The sequence below is a fragment of the Manis pentadactyla genome, chromosome 16 (assembly GCF_030020395.1).
Source record: "Manis pentadactyla isolate mManPen7 chromosome 16, mManPen7.hap1, whole genome shotgun sequence".
In the NCBI taxonomy this organism is placed as follows: domain Eukaryota; kingdom Metazoa; phylum Chordata; class Mammalia; order Pholidota; family Manidae; genus Manis; species Manis pentadactyla.
In genome coordinates this window covers 77,727,386-77,741,220 of record NC_080034.1, presented here as the reverse complement: position 1 = coordinate 77,741,220, position 13,835 = coordinate 77,727,386, and positions in this window count along the sequence as shown.

Here is a 13,835-nt window from a genome sequence, read left to right as displayed (position 1 = left end):
GGAGCCGGCTCGTTTCCGCGCCGCCAAGGAACAGACCGCCCCTCGGTTCCCGGGGCTCGTCGGCTCTCCCGCAGCCGCACGCCGTGCTCTGGGGCGGAGGAGGAAGGCCGAGGGTTCCCAGTACGAGCTCGCAGTTCCCAGCGAGACCATTAATGGTGTGTTTCATGCAAAGGATGCCAGCAAAGTAGTTCAGGATCTCATATTTGTCTTTCTTCTTTTAGGTAACAAATTTAGGTGTATGTCCTTAATCTTTCACAATTACTTTTTTTCCTCAATGAATCATCATCATCGAGATTTTTGTTGAAAAAGCAAGAACTAAATGAGACTTTTTTTCCGGCAGAACAAAAGGGTATATAATAAAAAGGAAGCCTCCCCAAATCCCAAGTCACATTCAGAAAACACTCGCTTGGACTCACCTGTGTGCGCTTTCAGGCTTCATTTTCTGTGCACACATGTCTGTGTATGTGGTGGTGGTTCCTTGGAAATCTTCCCAAATTAGGCGGGGGAAGTTGCCACATTCTTTTATATATACTCCTGTGTGAATGTACTATATCCAATTTAAACAGCCTCCTGTTGATGGACATGTAGCTTGTTTCTAGACTTCACAATTAGAAGCAACTATTTTAACTTAATTAATTAATACAAAATATGTAGCATGTACCAAATGTCAAGCTGTGTTCTAAGCACTTTACAGAAGTGAGCTCATTTAATCTCCAAAATAACCCACTGAGGTGGGCATAGTACCATCGTCTCTGTTTCACAGGCGAGGAAACGGTACCAGCGCCGTGAGTGACTTGCCCCCGTCCCTCAGCTGCAACCGTCAGAGCGGGAATCCAAACCCAGGTTGTTCTGGCTCACGACTCCATGCTGACCTTTGCTCCCTTTTATTCCTCTCCTGGCTGCAACACAATTATCTATTCCTAAAGTAGATCGGTCGCTAGGCATAAGGAATGAAAGATGCTTTTAGTAGCCGGCATTAGCATGTGAAAAAACTAAGAAGAGAAAAAAATAGATGACAAAATGTACCGAGAGCCACTTCCACTCCATCCTACCATGCTCGTTCTGACAAGCTTTGCAAAGCTTTTTGCAAAGCAAACAGACCAAACCCTCCTCAGGGATAAATTCCCTGCAAGCGCGAAGTCACTTCAACCAGACACATTGAAGGCCTGGAAGTGACAGCCCGAAGGGCGTTAGCTTCCAGATCCTGCAGAGAAACGGGGAGGAGGCTAACGCCATTTTGTACAAAGCTTCACCGGGGTGCATGGTTTTAAGTTAAGGGTAAACAATCTAATCAAGGCTTTTTAGAAGACGAGTTCGTCTCAAGGAATCTTTTTGTCAGAGCTACAATTATAGCCTCTCAGTGAGAAGAGAAGCAATTTGTTGCTCTGAAAAGCTCAAGAGCCGGAATGTACTCAATTCTTTTTCCCCAGTGCAGAGCGATTGGTTCTCTTGTGCCAATTTTTTATTTCTTAAAACATGATGCTGCATGCTGCCAATAGTAATACTATTCGAATCTCAAAAGATTGGAGGGGAACCTTGTCAGTGCTGTGGGTTTTAAACTTGACAAACCCCACCTACCCTCCAAGTGGTAAATACAGAAAAATAACTGCCAGTTTCTTTTAGTACATACAATGCTAATTAGTTCACTGCTCTAATTTTACTTCTGGCTTTGGGTGCAGCCGAAGCTTTGCTGGGATATTAGTAATGACAAAAATGTTTGCACATTTTTGCAAGTCTGAGTACATGAATCACCTTGAGAAAAATAGCTTTGATTGGAACATGACAGCTACCTCTGAACACTTCTTTACTGTTATTATTATTGTTAGTAAAAAAGCAAGTTGAACTTCAGGATGAAAATCTATGTAGAGAATAAATGAAGACAAGGAGTTCATGCAAAGTATATGCAACTTTTGAATCAGGCAGTTGAAACAGAATAGTTCAGAAAATTAATAGCTTCTCTGGGAAACACAGATTAACTTGATCTCATAAAAGAAAAACAAAGGTAACATTTTCCAAGATTTAGAAGAACTTACAAATAAGTTTCCAGAAATATTGAAAATCTTTGAAACGCTTCTGGATATTTCTTTGGACAACCCCAGAGACCAGACCCACCAAGGATTCAAACACTCTGCTGTCCCCCAACCTCCATCTCTTAGTTCTGAGGCTCCCTCGTATCTGGAATCTCCCCGCCCATCTAGCATGATCTCATTATAATACCACACAAGATGCACATGCCAAGAGAAGATCTGAGCTCTCAAGGGCCATTTTAATCTCCTGCTTTTGCAAATAAAAGATGGATCTGCACCATCTAGAAAATAAATATATGCCATTTCTCTATGGGATGAAATCAGGTCCAAAAAGGCTGCATCTACATCAGAAATACTGAGCACTTTAGACAAGCACAGGAATGATTGTGTCAGTGTTGTACCATCTATGTAGGAAAATATTGTGAAAGACATCAAAATACACCAAAAGGTTGCAACCTATATTCTGCTGACAGCACACTCTTCTGAATTACCTGGTTCTCTGAGGTTTGAGTCTTTTATTGTTTTTGAGCCATTTTACAATCTGTAAGTCGTAGATGAGAAAGGCAGTGCAAATCTTTTTTTACCAATAGGCCTGCAAATAAATTCTGTCCACTAGGGAGACAGCATCTATTTAAATCTTCCTTGAAACCGGTTGTTCCATCTTATTGGTTCCCTTATGAATTAATGAATTAAATAAACTCTTTGACACTTACTCATTGTCTACTGATAAAACTTTATGATTTTATCTTTTCTGAAAATTACTTTTAACAAGTTAAAAAATTGCTATATATTCTGACTCAATGGATTGCTTAAATTACTCAAGCCATCACGCAGTTTGCAAGAGACACTTTACGGGTTTTTTTTTCCCAAGAACAGAATATGGAAATATGGTTATTTTCCCCAGCTCTGCTCATCATCCTTGCAGTCAATTTTTCTGATAATTTCATAAGATCTTTTGTTTCCTTTATAAATGTCTCACTCACAGACTTCCTTGGGGCCTTAAGTCAGAAAAATTCATCCAAGAGGAGTCATGGCAATTCCAATAGTGAGGCAAGTTTCTTTTCTTTTCTATTTGGCCCTCTTTAATACATACACCACATATCACTGGTATTCCTTTTTCTTTTTATTTTACAATGTCTAAGCCAACTGAGCCAATGAAGTGCAGCTAAGGAATATTTATATAGAAAGTGTGTTTGTGATGGGGCCCAAATTCAAGAAATGCTCCCAAAGAAGCCCTTCAGGTAATACAGAACTTGTGTGCTTTGTTCAGACTCTCCTGGTGTATGAATTAATGCTGAGAGTATATTGAATATTTGAGAAAGTAGAATCTCCAGTTTCCAGGAAATCATCTAATAAAGGAGTATCACAGATCTTCCAGCAATAATTACTAAAGTCTTATATATTATGATAACCACACATATGCATGCCCTTACTCCAAAAATACTGAGAAGGAAATAGGTATGTTTCATGGAAGTTGATTTCAGTTGGGACTTCCTTTAAAACTGCAGTCAGTGCATCCTTGAAATAAGTAGAAACATTTGTGGTCTCCTTGTAATTTTTGAGTATTGGGAGCAGACAGAAGACCAGCAATTTGTAGTGACTGAATTTTATTAGCAACTTAAAACTGTTCTTTTTTTTCACAAGGAGCAAATAATTTTTTTTGTTATGCAATACTGTATCAGTTTCAGGTGTACAACATCGTGATTCGACAATTATATACATTACTAAATGCTGTTGATGAAGAGTATAGTTATCACCTGTAAAGATACAAAGATATTGTAATATTATTGACGATCATTCCTATGCTGTACTTTCATCCCCGTGAATAATTTATTTTATAATTGGACGTTTGTCCCTCTTTATCCCCTTCACCTGTTCTGCGCATCCTCCCACCGCCCTCCCCACTGGCAACCACAGGCCTGTTGTCTGTGTTAGAATGGTTCTTACGGGACCTGCAGTACAGGGACACGGAAGGGAGAGGTGAAGGAGGGCGGAGGCTGGTCACCCGGACAGGGAGCCAAGCCCTCCCGGCATCTACGTCAGCTCTTTACAGGGGTTGAGAATCATGAGTTTATTTTTTCTTTAACTTAATCTCTCAGAAAAATCTAGAATAGATCAACTCTGATCTTTAAGCTCCCCAGGAAACAAGTACTCACAGGAACAAACAGACCCAGGAATGCTACTTATGTTTATAGATAAAGCGATTTAATTTTAGTTTTGTATTTACTAATGCCATAAATGGCAACACTTTCCATAATATTCCTTACTTAATATAGCAAAGTGATGCTTCGCATGACGAGTCCCCAGTCTGCTGAGCCCCTTCCTGAGCCTTCCAGTAGGTCTGCTGGTCACCACAGGGGCATAGGGCATATGTAACAGTCAATTTAGAGCCTACCATTTACTATCATTTATTCAATCCCCGAATTCCCAATCTGAAAAAATGACTAATAATGGTTTCTATCTTAGAGGGATGCTTTGAGAACTGAGAAAATTAATGTGTTAGGCAGGTATCTGAGTGCAAGAGTCACTCAATAAATATTGTTTAACAGCATAAAGGCCAAAAAGTGACTCAAAGGCTGGTGTATACAAGACACTTGGAGCACTAATAAGGGAGCAATCCACTCCAATTAGGGCAACTCTGCCTTTCCCCAGAGCAGGAAGCAGAGAGGAGCTCTTTGCCTTGGGACCTGGGCTGGGTGGGCTTGGGGGGAGTAAAAGGTCCAGGAGGCAAATACCCCTAAAGAACCAAGCAGCCAGATGAAGGGAGGTCTTCCAAGAGCACTTGTTAAAGGATCCCCTGCGGCAGAGTTTTCAAGGGTGGTGCACAAATTACCAGTGGTTCTGAAATATCTTCCAGACGGTCTGCAAGCTTCCCTATGGATTAAAGCATGAGAATGTAAGAGGGTTTCTCACTGTTCTACATAAATTTAGGCCTTCCAACCCAGATAAATTATGTCCCAGAAAGCAAAGGCAACCAGCAGATGAATTTGTTAAATAATTCTCAGTTGTCCTTAAGGAATCTTGGAGAATGAAAGACATTCCAAAAGATTGGAGAAGGGAAAAAATTATCTTCATATTCACAAAAGCATTCTGTGCATTATCAATCTAAGCATTTAGCAGAGATCCAAGCCAAAATTCTAGAGAATACTATTAAATGAATATTTTTTTAAGTACTTGGAAAATGAAGAAGGGGCAAAAGTTAAAAAGATTGATGATATCTTATTTCAGTGAGGAAAAGACTACACAGGGCAATGCTAATCAAACTTTAATGACTTTAGGCATCATTTGGGAATCTTGTTAAATGGTAAATTCTGATTCAGTGAGTCTGGATGGGGCCTAAGAGACTAAGTTTCTAATAGTCTCCTAGTGAATGCCAGTCTGGTTGCCATAGGACCACTGCTAAGCTATAGAGTACTAGCTTATACTCTTGAAAGAAATGTACGATGGAGAATAATGTATAGTATGCATTAGTTTTTGTAAATGTGCATGCCTTTTAATACAGCAATTGCATTTCTAAGAATCTACATGACAAGACTTATTTTCATTTACCTAAAGATAAAAGGATGTTCATAGCAGCATTGTTTATAAAAGCAAAAATTTGGCAACAACAATAGGGAAGTAGTAAAGTAAATCATGGTAAATTGAGGACCATTTTGAAACCATTAAAGAGAATGTGTACCATCATGGAAGAGCCTCAGGTACTTTATTAAATCATATAATATAGAGCACTGTCCAATATATGTATAGCAATACATATACATATAAATATGTAAGAAAATATCCAGAAGGATAAACATCAATTTCACAGTGGTTTCTTCTGGATAAAGGCATGGGACTAGAGTAGGGAGTGAAAGGGAACTTTTACTTTTTAATCTTTTTCCTCCTAGATTGCATGCACTTCAACAAAGGGAATCCATTTACACCTGTGTGATTATTCAATGGGAGAGCAACAGGTGGCCAGTGGAATTCGCCATGGCTTCATTAGGAATGAATATGTTCATGAATGATGTCTAAATGAAAACTGCTGTTTCTCTCTGCTACTATTTCTGCTCACACCACTTCCGACACCAAATGTGTGGGTTTTCCACACACTTCTGACGGTAATTGCCTGGAGGCAGCACAGACCCCACAGTTAAGGGCTCAGTCCAAGACTGCCTCCTCCTCAGATGTCCATTGCAAGTCCAGGCCTCCAGCACTTCTGACTATAAATTAGGGGTACACAGACCCTCTTCTCATGTTTGGTAATTTGCTGGAACAGCTCACAGAACTCAGAAAAACAGTTGACTTATTATTACTGGCTTATTAGAAAGGCTACAACTCAGGAACAGCCCGATGGAAGACATGCACGGGGCAAGGTGTGAGGAAGGGCGTGGAGTTTTCATGCCCTCTCTGGCTGTGCCGTTTTCTGGGCGCTTGAGGTGTTCAGCAGCCCAGAAGCTCTCCAAACCCATTTGGTTAAGATTTTTTATGGAGGTTTCATTATGCAGGAATGATTGATTGAATCATTGGCCATTAATGATTAACTCAACCTCTAACCCCTTTGCCTTCCCTGGAGGTCAGGACGTGGGGCTGAAATTCCCAACTGTCTAATCACATGGCTGATTCCCGGGGCAACCAGTCCACACTCTTACAGGCTTTCCTAAAGTCAACTCATTAACATAAACTCAGGTGTGGCTTACTCTGAAATACAAAAGACACTTTTTTTCTTTATTGCTTTGGAGCTATTTTAGGAACTGGGGATAAAAACCAAATATTATAACAAAAGATGCTCCTATCAATCTACCCCTTAGGAAATTACAAGGGATTTAGGGACTCTGACAAAACTGAACACCGAGATCTAATATATATATTTCTCATTATATCCCAGTATCACACGTCCTTATCAATGGATTGAATCCAAGGACAGCAAAGTGGATCCGTAATTATTAGACACAATCAAATCCACTTCCTATTCACCAAGAAGAGAGTTCTCTTGTGGCATGCTCTAGGACTCTGTCCCTGGTCCTATTTTTATGACCTATGACTTTTATAAGAAAAGAAAAAGGCATTTTAGCAAATACTCAGATTATGTGAGACTGGGAAAAAAAGCTCATTCTTTGAATGATGAAACGAGGGATTGATTCCAAAGTATCTTGACTGACTGAAAGCACTGATCAAATCGTAAGAGAATGAAATTGATCTGATGTTAATGTAAAGTCCTACCCTTAAATTAAAAACTCCAAAATCACACGTACAAAATGGGGAAACATGGTTTAATTAAAATTTCATTTGATAAGGAAGGGATTTTTAGCTACCTAATGAGCTAGGAATATGTGACACTCCAAATGAGCTAAGACTATAATCTAGCTGCCACAGACATTTGATTACATAGTTGAAGTTTCCTCAAAATCCAAAGACAAAGAGGGGAAATTTCATGAAGAGAAATACCAGGTCAATATAAAGGAGACTTTTAGCCTCTCTAACAATAACATGGATAGTTTTCTGAGATCCCATGTACTCCATTACTGTAGATGTTCGCACAGAAACCAAGCTATCTCTCAGATGAAGTGGGAAGCCTCAGATAGTGACTTTTAAGGCCAATTCTGGGATTCTAAAAGTGTAAACTTTTATTACATGAATTAATAATTGGCTTGTGATTTTTAATGTTGAAATACAAGATGTAATATCATATCTTAAATAATTTTATTCATTTGATCAATTCTACCGAGAATGATTGAGTTTTTAATAGACATAGGAAGTATAATAGGTGGTCCAAGGGTTTGCTGCCTCCCTGAATACGGTGCATACTTCTTCATTAAATCTAAACCTGAAAGAAGTGATGAACACCTTGTTGAGAACAATCTGTCACTCAAGGGCACCTTGCATTTCAAGGATGGCTGCTACCATTTGAGTCATCAGTGTTGCTGTAGCCATTTCTCTTCCATACTTACATTCCCTGATAGTAGTTTTTGGTGATATTCAGTAAACAGAATCCCTCACTTCTAGGGCATAGATAAATTTTCCTCCCTGGTCCTAGCTCCCACTGGGGTACTATCCTTTGTCCTCTGCCCGCCAATTTTATGGATGCTAATGCTTTCCTGCCAAAAGATTTCCATGTTGCCCTTGAACAAAATCAGTGTGCCATTATCTAGATTCATGTTGTGTACAGGAGGGAACAAATTGGTTTCTCTGTAGGTGTATAATGCTGTCACTCTAACAACTGATGCAAATGGGCAGAAGTAGGCTATTAGTTGTCTAACTGCTCCAGGAAGAAAAACACTGATTTGTAGCATCTGTCAATTTCTATGGCATAATATTTCCACCATGTGTGATTTCAAGCTACCAACACGGACACCTCTGAAAGAGGGGTAGGGAAGAGGTACGTTAATAGGCTCTGATGGGTCAAGCAAACCTCCCCCTCTGAAAGTAGGAGAGCAAACTCAGCAGGGTATTTAGAGTAAAAAAACAAATGCCTATAACATTTGACATCTAGAGTGACTCTTCCTTCATAAAGGATTTTCCAGAGGTATTTAAGGCTAGTTTGGGCCTGGCATATTAAAATAAAGCAGTATTTGTTTCTTTTTCCTGTTCTTTTGCCAACTATTTTGATCAGCTGTCTAAATTTGCTTTCTTACTAAAAAGTATTTTAAGAATGAGAATTGCAACTATTCTAATATTTATCTTGATGTCCTTCCCATCATTATGAAGTTTAATCTGTTATTTTCTATTGAAGAAGAAACTTTAATAACAATTAATGCTATGGGGTTGTAAGAAGAAACATAAATATATATCTTTGGAATGGTTCATTTACCAGTATACTCCTTCCCTCACAAAATATCTACGTAAAGTTTGATTGCATTCAGTAGAATGAAATTTATGATTTAAGGTTTATATTCTTTGATGGAAAAGAAAAGAGTGTCAGAAACTCTTGGCTGGATGTCCTAATGCTCTTACCAACCCCTCTTCCTTGCCTTCCTGAAGAAAGGCTGGAACACTAAAGAGCACTTTCCCAGATTCTCTGAAATCTGGGAAAATCTGAGTAGCTAGGCTGAAAAATTCCATGTTTAATTGGTCTGTCCAATAGGATGTAAAATGAAGGCTATTTAGACCTTATGGGAAAAAAAGGAAGAGATACAACTATGGGCATCCTCTTTTCTTTCCTTGTTCTCTTTCTGAGATGAGTGTGTGCACAATGCCTAGATTAGGGGCAACTTAGATCATGAAGCAATTAGCAAAAGGATAAAGCCTAGCCCGAGGACGTCAGATTGGAAAGAGAAAGAGACTGGATGAATCCTGATAACATGGTCCAACCCCTGACTAGACCAGAAGGGTCTACATCTAGATGTCTTATTATATGAGAAAAATGACTCTATTTTTATAGCTTCATTGAAGTATAATTTGCATGGCATGAAATTCACCTACCATAAGTATACAATTCAATAAGTTTTAGTAAACTAATAGAGTTGTGTCCCATCACAATCTACTTTTTCCCTCAAAGTCATTTTCAGCCAATCCCCATTCCCAGCACTGGCCCTAGGCAAACATTGATCAGCTTTCTGGCTCTAAACTCACCTTTTCTGCACACGTCGTTTAAATCGAATGATGTGTTATATAGTCTGTGGAATCTAGCTTCTTTCATCTACAATAATGCTTTTGAAGATGATCTGTAACACATACCAGTATTGTATTCCTTTTTAGTGCTGAATAGTATCCCATCTATATAGATCCACCTCAGTTGGTTTATCCATTTGTTTATTGATGGATACCTGGGTTGTTTTCAGTCTGGGGCTATACAACCAATGCTGAAAAGAATCTTCATGCGTAAGTCTTTTTGTGGACCTATGTCTTCATTTCTCTTGGGACCTTCCTAGCAGTAAAATATGGGAGTCACATGGTGAGTTTCCATCTAACTTTTGGAGGAATTGCCTAACTCTTCCCTAAAGTGTCTGTGCCATTTTCCATTCCCACCAGCAGCATATGACAGGTCCGGTCTCACCACATCCTTACCAACACTTGGTATTGTTTGTCATTTTGACTATAAGCATTCTTAGTAGGTGTGTGTGATATCTTATTTTGGCTTTAATGTTCATTTCCTTAATGACTAATGATGTTGAAGGCTTTTTCATGCGCTTATTAGCTGTTCATGTGTCTTCTTCAGTAAAATGTCCATTCGGCTCTTCTGTCCACTTTCAGTTGGATTCTTTGTCATCTTATTTTTCAGTTCTAAGAGTTCTTTACAAATTCTAGTTACATATTCTTTATCAGATATATGATATCTCCCAGTCTGTGGCTTATTCTTTTTATGTTTTCTCAATTTTGTCTTTGGAGTCACAGTTTTTTAATTTTAATGTAGTCCAGTTTATCCATTTTTCATGTCCTGTGCTCTTAGTATCATGCCTGATTTCTTTGCTAACTCAAGGGCATGAAGATTTACTCCTTCATGTTTTTAGACAGGTTTAACCATTTTACTTTTTTTAGGATTCCTCTGGAGTTAATTTTTTAATATAGTGTGTGATAAGATACTGTGTTTATTGGCTTATATTATTTATTTGCTCCAGGTTTTCCTTTTTTGCACATGGATTTCCAATGGGTTCATCACTATTGAAAAGACTATTGTTTCTTCATTTAACTGTCTTAACATCTTGGTTAAAAATTAATGTACCATCAATGTAAGTGCTTACTTCTGGACTCAATTCTATTCCATTGATCTATAACAGAGGTGGTCAAATCCAGCCCACCACATTTTTTTCTTAAATAAAGTTTAATTGAAACAGCCATGTATTTATGTCTTGTTTGAGCTGCTTTTTGTGGGTCAACAATGGCAGAGTTGATTAATTGAAACAGAAGCCACAAATTTTCAAAGATTTACTATATGGCACTTTGTAAAAATGATTTGCCAAACCTTGATCTATGTGTCTATCCTTATGTCAATACCATATTCTTGATCACTGTAGCTTTATTGTAAGTCATGAAATCGGATGGTGTAAGTCCTTCAACTTTGTTTTCACTAATAAAAGTCATTTTGGTTATCCTAGGTATTTTGCATTTTCATGTAAATTTTAGGATCAGCTTGTCAATTTCTATTAAATAGCATGATAGGATTTTGAGAGGGATTGTGTTGAATCTGTAGATCAACTTAGAACAATATCTGGACAAGATCAAGTTTTCTAATCCATAAACATGATATCTCTCCATTTATTAGACCTTCAATTTTTCTCAACAATGTTTTCACTTTTCAGTGTATAAGTCTTTGATTTCCTTTGTTAAATGCATTTCTAAATATTGTATTATTTGTGATAATATAGTAAATGAAATTTTCTCAGTTTCATTTTCAGATTTTGTATTGTTCCTATAAGATATACAACTGATTTTGCATATTGATCTTGTATTCTGTGAGCTTGCTAAAATAATTTATAGCTTCTCTTGTTTTTGTGAGTTATTTTGGATTTTCTACTTATAGGCTCATGATATATGCAATAAACACCGTTTTATTTCTTCCTTCTCAACCTAGACTGTATGCTTTTTTTTTTCAAACTTATTACACTGACTAAAACCTCCAATATGATGTTGAACAAAAGTGTTGAGAGTGTACATTTTGGCTTTTTCCCCTGATCTTAGAGACAAGGGTTTCAGTCTATCACCATTAAGTATGATTTTAACTGTAGTTTTTTTTTTCCCATAAATTTCCTTTAACAGGTTGAGGAAACTTCTTTTTATTCCTAGTTCGTTGACATTTTTTTAACCAAGAATTGGTGTTGGCTATTTTTCACATGTTTTTTTCTGAAGCAATTGAGATATTCATATTACTTTACATCCTTAGTAAAGTAAGTGATGGAATTCCGTAGTAAGTGATTTTCAATTATTAAACCAACCTTGCATTTCTAGAACACATCACACTTGTTAATGGTATATAACTCTTATATGTTCTTGAATTGTCTTTTCTAATATTTTGTTAATGACTTTTATATTTATGTTCATAATATTGGCTAGTTTTCTTTTCTCAGAATGTTTCTGTCTGCTTTGTTATCAGGGTAGTACTGATCTCATAGAATGGGTTGAAATTCCTCCTCTATCCTCTGAAAAAGTTTGTGAAGAATTGATATTATTTTTAAATACTTAATAAAATTTACTAATGAAGTCACCTAGACCTGAACTTTTATTTGTGAGAGATTTCTAATTGCTAATTTAATTTCTCTTCTTGTTAATAGGTATATTCAGATATTCTATTTCTTACCAAATCCATTTTTAAAATTTGTACCTTTCTAGGATGTTTTATCATTTCATTTAAGTTGTCTAATTTGTGGCCACAGTATTGCTCATAGTACTCCTTATAATTCTTTAATTTTGAATAGAGTCATTAGTGATATCCTTCTATTGTTCCTGGTCTTGGTAATTTGTGTCTTCTCTCTTATTGTCTTGGTCAGTCTACCTAAGGGTTTATTCATTTTATTACACTTCTGGCTTATTCTTTTTCTCTATATTTTGATTTTTCTATTTCAGTGATTTTCATTACAATCTTTATTATTTTCATCCTTTTGCTTATTATGGCTTTAAGTTTTCTCTTCTTTCTCTTGTTTCTTAAATTGGAAGTTTAGGTTACGGATTCTAGACCTTCTTTTCTGAAATTAGCTTTGCTGTGGCTTTGATATGTTTCTTAAGGAGTTCAATTTAAAATTACCAAGTAAAACAGTACATGTATAGTGATGTCATTTGCTGAAACAACTAATGTTTAAATTTACAAGTAATGCCAAGCTGCTTTGTACACCTCTTGTTCACACAAAAGTTAAAAAGGAAGGAAGAGCTCTATTCACATGCCAGTTTTCAGGGGGTAGATTTTCTGATGGTTAACCATAAGAGAAGAATCTAATAGAATTCTATAAATACCTTCCAATAATGAATGTGCTTTTTAAAAATCATATGATTGCAGTTTTATATCAATATTTGGCAGCATCTATCTATGTAGGAAGGTTTTTTCAAAGGTGAAATACATAAAATCTCACTGTAGATTAGCATTAACAATTGAATATTTGTATTGGATGGTGATAGAAGGAACACTGTATTTGAACTCAATTAAAAAATCACCCCTCAAAAAGAATTCCATTCTTCCTATTACTACGTATGTCTTACAAAAATATTCTCAATTATTACGGGTATATTTTGAATTTCACAAGTTAAAAATGTTTGCAGCTGTATTTTCTCATGTTATAGAAATGTGTACATAATATCCTTGATTTTTGCTTCTCAGTTTGCAAAATATAAAATATATATTATCTGGCCCCTTACAAAAAGAGTTTGCTAACCTCAGTCTAAGGTGATGTCTGATGTCTGCCTAGCAAATTAGATGGTAAGAGCTCCAGAACCACTAGCATTTTCATACAACAATGTCTGGCATTAAAAGAAAAATTACTAGGCATTTCAAGCAGGAGAACGAAATGACTGAAAACCATGATTAAAAATAGTTGGTAGAAAGAGAGCTGCATGGATTTCAGATATTGGAGTTATAAGGCAAACATTTTATTCAGACAAGAATATATATTTTTTTAAAAAGGAAGGAAACATGGAGAACTTCATCAGGTCATTCACTTATATGAGGAAGTATTCCAGACACCATAAAATCTAGAAAAAAAACCATAAAACTTTTATTAATTAATTTGTGACAAAAAAACCATAGTGCTTCTTCCCCAACATTTTGGGTTGCTTACTCTTTTATTACCTCTGTATAATAAATATTTATAATATTATTTTATAAGGGGACAATAGATGTTATTTAGTCTTTCCTCTAACGTGGTTGATCACTTCCTGAATTAGTAGCAATTTTGGGTGCTGTTT